This window comes from Canis lupus, chromosome 38 (assembly GCF_011100685.1).
Source record: "Canis lupus familiaris isolate Mischka breed German Shepherd chromosome 38, alternate assembly UU_Cfam_GSD_1.0, whole genome shotgun sequence".
Classification (NCBI taxonomy): domain Eukaryota; kingdom Metazoa; phylum Chordata; class Mammalia; order Carnivora; family Canidae; genus Canis; species Canis lupus.
Genome location: NC_049259.1, coordinates 4,174,057 through 4,184,337, shown reverse-complemented (window position 1 = coordinate 4,184,337; position 10,281 = coordinate 4,174,057).

Below are 10,281 nucleotides of genomic sequence, written 5' to 3'. Positions count from 1 at the left end.
TTCTCTTCCTTGGTGACCTACCTGCATTTCAAATTTTCGACTCTTCCTTTCTTCTTGAAAACTCTCTCCTTTAGCCTTTTAGCACTTTCCTTAATATTATCCAACATTTGTTACCATTATTTCTGTCTTATAGGCAAGAATATTTTCCTCTTAGCCCCTTAAATCTTGCTATTTCTCACAGTTCTGTTGTCATTGTTCTTACTCAACCTCAACTAACTTCTTAATTTTATCCTAACAATATGATGTCAAATATCATTTGTTTGCTAGTAAGTTCTAGATCAATATAGTTTTTCAGACATCTCCTTTGATATCAAAACATATATATCCAAAATTTGACCATATATGTTCCCCTGACAATATCATACGTCTATGAAACTTCAAACAGCTAACAATGAATCATAACTATTTATTTATTTAATCATTTAAAAAGATTCTTCCAGCAATTCAGGCATTATTTTACTTCTAGACTTTTATTTTACCATAATCTACATAGTGCGCTACACCAGTAATTGGGAGCATACACAACTTCTCATTCTCTCATATCCCCAAGTTAAACTGATCTTTAGGATCAGCTAATTCTACTTTCTAAATGTATCTCCTATCCTCTTCCCACTCTTCAGTTCTACTACCACTCTCTTGATTTAGATCTTCCATGTATTTTACCTTTGGGAAAGTCTTTCTCCTCGTGTCTCTTCTGACTTTACACTTTAACCCACCCTTCATATTGCTGTAAGAGTGATTGTTTGGAGAGGGGAAAACAGCTGATTATTTCTACCTCCTAATAAAATTCTCTTAAAGAGTTCCCTGTTTCCTTTCAGAGAAGCAAGCTGCCATGAATTCTACAACTTCAAGGAAATACATACTACCAACAATGTAGTGAATTTAGAAAAGAATCCTGAGACCCAGATAACACTTCTATCCCAGCCAACATCATCATTACCATTTTGTGAGAACCTAAGCACAATTGAGCTGTGCCCAGATCTCTGACCTATGGAGACTGTAAGATAATATATGGGTATTGTTTTAAGACACTGAACTTATGGTAATTGGCCAAGCAGCAATAGAAAACAAATACATGTGGTATAAAATACATATACAATGTCACAGGATGATAAACATGAAACAACTTAGTGGAAATGTCACAGAATTATAAACATGGACCAACTTAATGATAAATATGAAACAACTATATATTCGGATTTTAGAGAAGAATCACTACCTTTGAAATTTTTTCAAGAAGCAAAGTTGTCTGATAAAGTTCAAAACTCATGTGAATTTTTATTTTTTTGAAAATTTCATTTATTTATTTATTTATTTATTTATTTATTTATTTATTTATTTGAGAAAGAGCATCGGTGGAGGGAGAAGCAGAGGAAGAAGGACAAGCAGACTCCCTCTGAGCGTTTAGGAGCCTACATGGGCCTCCATCCCACAACCTTGAGATCATGACCTGAGCTGAAATTAAGAGTTGGATGCTTAACCAACTGAGCCACCCTGCACCCTCCTGTGGACTTTTAAGGCATAACCTGAGTCTTCTAAGACATAAGGATGTTTACTAAAGTCTGAGGCCTGGAATTGTTTTTCCTTTCCACTATCCTTAAGTGTTGTGAAGGAAAAGATAAATGGTATTCTTCTGACTTCCATGCCTGAGGCAGTTTGAGTGTTGACCAGATGTCTTTTTACACATTTTATTGAAATTTAGCTAGCTAGAAGATACCCCAGAAGTTGTTTGGGGTTGCCTTGTACCAACTTCTTATCTAAGAATGGTTTTAGCAGGATATGCCTAACATATCTAGATTTCTTATTGTAAATAAACTGGAAATTTCTGGATTTATAAGCCACAAAAGCAATGTAATAAAAATTAGTCATGTAGGTTCTCTAACTACATGATGAATGGGGGAAAAAACTTAAGACTCCAACCTTGGGGCACCTGGGTGGCTCAGTCAGTTAAGCATCTGCCTTCAGCTCAGGTTATGATCCCAGGGTCCTGGGATCAAGTTCTACATGAGGCTTCTCTCTCTCCCTCAGCCCCTCCACACCCTGCTACTTGTATTCCCTCTCTCACTCTGTCTCTGTCTCTCAAATAAATAAATAAAATCTTAAAAAAAAAAAAAAAGACTCCAACCTGAAGTGGCTCCAATGCATTATCTTAATATGGATATTTCATGTTCCCAAAATGCACCGCAGTACAAAAAATGGAATTTGTCAGAAAACAGCATCTGACTAATTGTGGCCCCCCAAGTACTGCCCCTGTACCTTTCCCAGACCTCATGGGGGCAGAGCAGGAAGTGTATGGAGGAGGGCTGTGTTCCCTAACCTCAGGTTAGGGTCTATCATGTGTGCTCTGTGGATACATATTAGTCAGTGTGCAGGTAAGGAAATAGAGTCTTGAAAGGACGAGAACCATTTACAGTGGCTTCTTGTTTTAACATGTGCGAATCATTAGTAAATCTTGGTGTTTGTGATTCATATGAGTATTTTTTAAATTTTATTTTATTTCAATTAATTAACACGTACTGTATTATTAGTTTCAGAGGTGGAGTTCAGTGATTTATAAGTTGCATATAGCATCCAGTGCTTGGGGCACCTGGCTGGCTCAGTGGTTGAGTATCTGCCTTTGGCTCAGGGTTTGAGCCATCCGGCTCCCCACAGGGAGCCTGTTTCTCCCTCTGCCTATGTCTCTGCCTCTCCTTGTGTCTCTTATGAATAAATAACTAAAATCTTAAAAAAAAAAAAAACAGTGCTCATTACATGAAGTACCCTCATTAATGCCCATCACCCAGTTACCCAATCCCCTCACCTACCTCCCCTCTAGGACCCCTCTGTTTGTTTCCTAGAGTTGAATCTCATGGTTTGTCTCTCTCTCTCTGATTTCTTGTGAGTATTTTTGATGGCTCACCTATTTGCACCAGTGCAGAGAGATTGTCCCTATAAATCTAAGAGCAATACTCCAGAAGGTAGTTATAATAAATGAAGGTCCATATCTAAATAATTTCAGCACCTTTGTCAAAACACAGATGCACAGGAAATAGAACGGTATGATAAGGCATATGAATTCTGGTAAACTTTCCTAGATGACACTGAATGTGAAATGTTTGCTTAGATATAAGGCTTTTAAGATGTCAAGAGATCTGAGAATTCAACTTCAGTAATTAAATGCAAGCTCTTTAAAATAATAATGGTTTTTATCTTTTTTCCAAATGTTTTAGTTTTTAAAAATAACAATACATCATGTTAGTGAGTTTTTAGTGAGTGCATGGGAGATATGATTTTATCAGTGGTAATGTGAGATTAAGAATTACTGTAGAAGATATCCTGGCATTATATATCAAAATGCTTTAAATATTTATATAACTGACTCACTAATTTTACTTTGACAAATACATTACAAAGATATAATCATGGTGCAATGCCAAATTACTTTTCAGTAATAACACAATGATATTTAAAGTCTCCATGTTTTAGTCAAGGCAATTACTTTCCTAAAATATCCCTAATTCCCTTCCATTATAGAAATAAGAGCAGATATTATCTTATTTATCTTTTAATCGTTTTGTAATTCCTTAGAACATGTATTTCCTCAGTGTATGAAAATAAAAACTACATCTGACTCTTTGGATTAAGAAAGTTATATATCATATTGGTCTACCTATTTTCTCCTACAGAGGTTTATCATGTACATTTTATTTTTAATTAAAAAATAGATCTCTTGTTTTTAAAAATAGCCCACTAGTTTATATAATGTTTGGAATAGCACAGTAATTTATATTTCCTTTCTTGCTTCTATTACTTATACAAAATTGGTCCTGAGAATAAATTCTCATGGAAGCTTGAATGCATCATATGCTAAGGATGTGTTATTCTCCAAGCAATCACTGAATTGAGCCAACTTTTCTGTTTGATTATTTGTTTTTTAATTAGTGTGGTTGATATACTGTCAACAACCTCCTGCCTCTCTGAAATGGCTTAGTGAGTTCATTTGGGTTTTATCTCAGAAGTTAAATTTTCCAAAATTACTTAGGGATTAATTAGTTTTTTTTTAATTAGAAAATTGTTGTTGATTTTTGGGATAGTGTAGAAAAGTTCCTAGCTGCTTGAGGCCACTTCCAGAATGAAAACGGAATTATATGTGCCCAAAGGAGGGCAATTTCGGTATGTATGTGTCTTCTTGATGGTTTGTGAGTTTATGAGCAATGAGACCAAAAAGAGGACAGGAATAAAGCAACTCTGCCAAATTTTCTGTTTTAATTATTTTTAGTATTCAGTCTGAATGTTTATTTGAATAATATTTCTTGATTATTTTCAAGTGAATGTACAAATGTATAATTCAGCAAGCAATATTGAATTCTTACATGTATTGAGGTAAGAAATAATACTTTAACACACACACTCACACAAAAGATCACCTCAAAATGTTGAGGGCTGCCTGATGTGTTACCTACAACTAAATGTCATTTTTGTAGGTGGTTTAAGCAGAAATGAATCAATGGCAAAATTTCAGGCAGATAGTTTTCCTCTCTATGAAAAAGAAATCTCCCAACATGCAAAGCTGTAGAGAAAGAAAATGTGCATTTTATAAAGTGGTAATCACTGATTGGAAAATATGCTTAATTAAATTTTATATTTATGTACAATACAATTCATTCTTTGTGGTCATGACTGTTTCAACAAATATGGAATTGTCATTTTTGTCCATTTCTAGCCATTGATAGACAGGTGCAGTGGTTATGTCACTGCAGTTAGAATATGGCTATCTTTAATGACTAATGAAAGTGAGAATCTTTTTATTCCTTATTTGACATTCTTACATATTCTTTAGTGGAGTTTCTATTCAAATAATTTGCCCACTTCTTTATTGTGTTGTTTGCTTTCTTATTGTTGACTTTTGAGAATTATTTTAGTATTCTGGACACATGTTCTTTCTCTGATATGTAATTCACAAATATTTTCTCTTGGTCTATTGCTTGTTTCCTTCATTTTCCTTAGAACATATTTCAATAGAACCAAACTGGGTTTTTTTATAAAGTCTAATTTATTAATATTTTCTTTTCTTAAACTATTTTTATCAATGTATCTAAGACTTCTTTGCCTGTCCCAAAGTCACATAGGATTATAAAAACTTTTATTAAAAGTTTTATATTTAGGTCTCTGATTTCATTTTAGCTAATTTTTAAATAAATTTAAGGCTTATTTTTTAGCATGTAGACATTCCATTTTTACAGCACCAATTTTTTAATAAAAGACTTCTTATTCTATTGATTTGTCTTTAGACCTTTATCAAAAATTAGCTGACTATGTTTCTGTAGGTCTATTTCTGGACTCTCTATTCTGTGCCATTGATATATATGTGTATCCTTGACAATCCCTCACTGTATTGAGTGTCTTGATTACTTCATCTTCAAAGTAGGTCTTAAATCAGGTAGTGCGAACATCCAACTTTTATTTTTGAAAAAATTATCTTGAGTATACTTGAGTATCTTTTGCTTTTCCCTATAAATTTTAAAATTAGCTTGTGATCTGCAGAAAAATCTGCTATGTTTTATTAGAATTGCATTAAATCTGTAAATTTACTTAAGAAAAATTGACATATTAATATGCTTTTTCAAGGTATAAATACAGCATATTTCCCCATTACATAGTTTTAAAAGTTTCACTAATTTTTTATAATTTTCAGTGTACAAAATCCTATACATATTTAATTCAATTTATATGCACTTAACTTTTGGTGCTATCATAAATGATACTGTTTCTTTAATGTCAAATTACAATGTTTACTGCTAGTGTATAGAAATGTGATTAGATTTTATATCTTACAAATTAAAGTTCATTTATTCTAGAAGTTTCCTGTTGATTCTTGTGTATATTTTATGTAAATAATCATCTCAACTGAAAATATGCACTTTATCAAGTTAAGGAATTTCCTTCTATTCCTAGTTTGTTGTGAATATTCATTATGAAGTGGTATTGGGTTTTGTCAAATATGTTTTCTGCACCCATTGAGAGAATCTACTGAACCCTGTAGTAATGAACAATATGACCAAAGAAGGGGAAATTTTTTTTTTAATTAAGAAGATATGGAAAGAAAAACTAGGGAGGTAAGTCCCGTTTTTAACACTTCTTAAATTTTATTTAATGAGTTTTTTTAGTCCATATGTCTTCTAAGTCTACATTATAAGATCATGCTACCTACTTTCATAGACTCCTACTCTGATAGCACACATATATGCACACAAACCCATCCTTAAAATGTGTAATGTTTTGAAATATGATACGTATTTACTTCACTTGCTTATAAAAATAAGTCTTATTTCTTATAGGTAGTTATAACTATTAGTTGGTGGTACAATACCTCAATCTTCACCTTATACAATAGTTGGTTTCTAGAGTCACTATACCTTCCAGTGGCATACAGGCAGGGATGATCACTCCTGAAAGGTCTTTGTGGAACAAGCCTGGGTGTGGCATTCTGCTTTTCACATGTCAATGGATGGCGCTTAGTCACATGACTATGTCTTACTGCAAATTGAGCTGGGCTATGTGATTTAATTGTATGCCCAAGAAGAACAGAAGCCGAATAGCTTGGTAGTCTCTCTCATAGTCACCAATGATTCTGTGGTTGATTTTGAATATTAATAGTCTAGTAAATTCTAGTAAATTAACAAATATATGTCTTGAAAATTTGTGGGCTTTCATTGTTTATTTTATTTTTTAAGATTTTATTTATTTATTCATGGGATACACACAGAGAGAGATAAAGAGAGTCAGAGACACAGGCAGAAGGAGAAGCAGGCTGCATGCAGGGAACCCTATATGGGATTTGATTCTGGGTCTCCAGGATCATGCTCTGGGCTGAAGACAGCACTAAACCGCTGAGCCACCCAGGCTGCTCCATTGTTTATTTTAAAAACAGTATCCTATAAACACACAGTTAATAGTGTTAAAATAACTATGCTTCCATTCTTCCATGAAACTCATATGGCATTTGAAGAAATATTAACTTACACTTATGAATTATATACTTTTATATATTTATTATTTGCTCTTCTTATATGAGCATGCTTAAATTTTTCTTCATACTCACATGGTTTTTTCATTTTTTTTAAGATTTTATTTATTTATTCATGAGAGACACAGAGAGAGGCAGAGACATAGGCAGAGTGAGAAGCAGGCTCCCTGCAGGGAGCCTGTCATGGGACTGGAGCCCAGTGATATGGGAGAGTTTGGTTCTTGACTCAAGGAGTCAAAGAATGAATCTAGCAGATGCAGAAGAGTGAGTAAAGGGATAGAAGTTTATTAAGTAAAGATACAGAGAAAGCTCTCAGGAGTGAGAGGGGTCCCAACAGGATTGCCACAAAGGGCTTGTAGTGGCAGTCTTTTATTGAGAACTGACTGGGAAGCTTGTGGCCTTGAGATTCTTTGCTGTCTTGGTTTGAGTTAGGACTGGTGACATCTTTAATGGCTTACTTCTTCTTTGGGGTCTGGTCATTCTTTGTTGGTCACAGATGACTGTTGTAGAAAGATCCCCTTCCTTCTCATACCTAGAGCAGGGTGGTCTGGCTTGCTCCCTTATCTCTGGTTTCCTTACACCTCAGCATTTTTGGGATTTCTGTGAGCCTGATTGCGTGACCCCCTACCTAGTCCTGCCTAACCCTGTTTTCCCCTAACTCACCAGGACCCTAGGATCATGTCCTGAGCTGAAGGCAGACACTCAACCACTGAGCCACCCAGGTGCCCCCATAGTAACAGTTTTAAAAACTATCATAGAATGATTGCCTCTTTAATATATTTAAACATTTGTTTTCTCAGATATGAGGTTATAAAACACATACATATACAGTTGGCATTTTCTTGGAAGTGCCATATATGTGAATATAAAAGTACATATAAAATATTTATACATGAGGGATCCCTAGGTGGCGCAGCGGTTTAGCGCCTGTCTTTGGCCCAGGGCGCGATCCTGGAGACCCGGGATCGAATCCCACATCGGGCTCCCGGTGCATGGAGCCTGCTCCTCCCTCTGCCTGTGTCTCTGCCTCTCTCTCTCTCTCTCTGTGACTATCATAAATAAATAAAAAGTTTAAAAAAATAAAATAAAATAAAATATTTATACATGAATGCATGATCATTTTTACTGAGCATTTTATTTTTGGAAATAAATTTTAAAAGGTGATATAATTAATCATAAAATATAATTTTGAAAATTTATTTTTTACCTAATATCGATCAATAAGCTGACAATAACGTATTCACATCTATCCACATATTGTTTTACAAAGTTTTCTAACCATTAGCGTGAATTCAATTCCTTAAGGTTAAGTAACACAGAAAATGCTTCCCAATTTCTCTTCAAGGTCCTATGGGTCCTTCACTCCTGTTTCATACTAAGAAAGAACTAAAGAAAGTAGCAAAGCAAAGGGTAAATGGAAATACAGCTTAGTGATGAAATTTAGTAAATTAGAAAAATTGAGCTCCAAAGAAAGATTTAAATATTAAAATACTATGAGTCATTGAGATATTACTGATATTACTATAATATAAATCAAGTTATAGAAACTTATGCTTAGTGGAACCAAGGAAATCTTTTGTAAATTATAACTGCCTGTAAAATATTTGGCATCTAAGATGAGCCTAGTGTATTTGCATGCAATGCTCTTAGGGAAAAAAATAGAATAGCATTGTACTACAATGATACCAAGCACAAAACTGGTACAGTAAAAATTTATGCTAACAAATGTCCTATTTGTACTTCAAAAAAAATAGTATTTAGATTTAGATTTGGATTTTATTACATTGGTGTTGTATTTATACTTTGAATTATAACATTAATAATAATAGGCTAAATCAAGTTTAGCCCAATTTCATTTTTCACAAACTTTGGATTTATGCATATTTGCATAATTTCTAGCAAACAGTAATCACAGTAACTCAGATATCTATAACCTCTCCTAACCATGTCATTCATAATTGCAGAAAATAGAAATTAACCTTTCTAAGAGCTCAATAGCATAATATTGTTTGCTGTTTTGGAAAAGGTAGCAGGTGTGGCATTGGGCAGCAGTCATTTGTCAACTTAAGTAAACCATAATGGTGGCATCAAGAAGAAAATTATGCTAATGTAAAAGTAATGTTTCTCAGTGCTATTATTAGCATTCTATACCAGCAGAATGATAATGAGATCTAAATCACTTCTGAATTTCCAAATTATTTTTTTTCTTATGTCAGAGTGCTTTTTGGGTTCTTTTTTACATTCTAAGTGCAGAATTAGACACATGGAAGGTGCTCAATAAATTGTAAATGAGTTGAATGTAACCTACACATTAGTCATAATTAGCTAAGGTGGTATTTTCTCATGCAGTGAATTTATTAATTTTTATAAGGCTAACAGTTTTCAGTATTTATGTTATTTAGATGTTTAATAACATACTAAGATTCCTTCTCACCTTTACATGTGTTTCAGTTTGTTAGTAAACAATATGTCAAAAATATTCTGCTCTCTCCTGTGATTCAAACTTACAATTTGAGTTTGAGGCCAGAATCTGCCCCGGTTATGTGAGCTTCAAAAATTAAATTAATTTCTCTTGACTTTTAACTTCTTCATCTGTTAAAAAAGGGAAATCATTTTTTTTAATTTTCATTGAAAGGGTTGATGATATTATGTATATAAAATCACTTAGTGAATTTCAAACACAATATTATTAAAATATAGTTGTTATTTAATATTGCTTGCCAAAATTTAAATTCCACTAAAGTAGGTAAGTTGAAAGAAAATATTCAATTATTTGAAGAATCCAAATATTAAAATCTAACTGGCTTTGATTTTTCTGTCTAAGTCTAAAACCTGATAATCAAAGAGTATCAAATAGCGTAATAATATAGTTAAATGCAGAATCACTTCTACTTGGCAAAAGATTAGGTGACAGATAAGCAACATCATATTTAATAAAAATAAAATATCTAAGGTAGGCACATGAGCCCCATGATGGGAAAGCTGAAGAACAGAGAAATATCTTCCTCAGATATAGAGCTAAAAATGCCAGGAGCTGAGATCTTCTCACTGACTACTTTACCTCCAAAGATCATATTCATAATTTCTAAACCAATGCTACATAACTTATTATTTATGAATCATTTAGTTATTTTCAGCAAAACTTCTGTGGTAAAATAAAGATTGCCCCAAAGACTTTTCTATTCTTCCCACTGAATCTGAACCACTTTTATGGACCTGTATGACCAACTGAATGTAGTAGAAGTGACATTGTGGAACTAGCAAAGACTGGATCA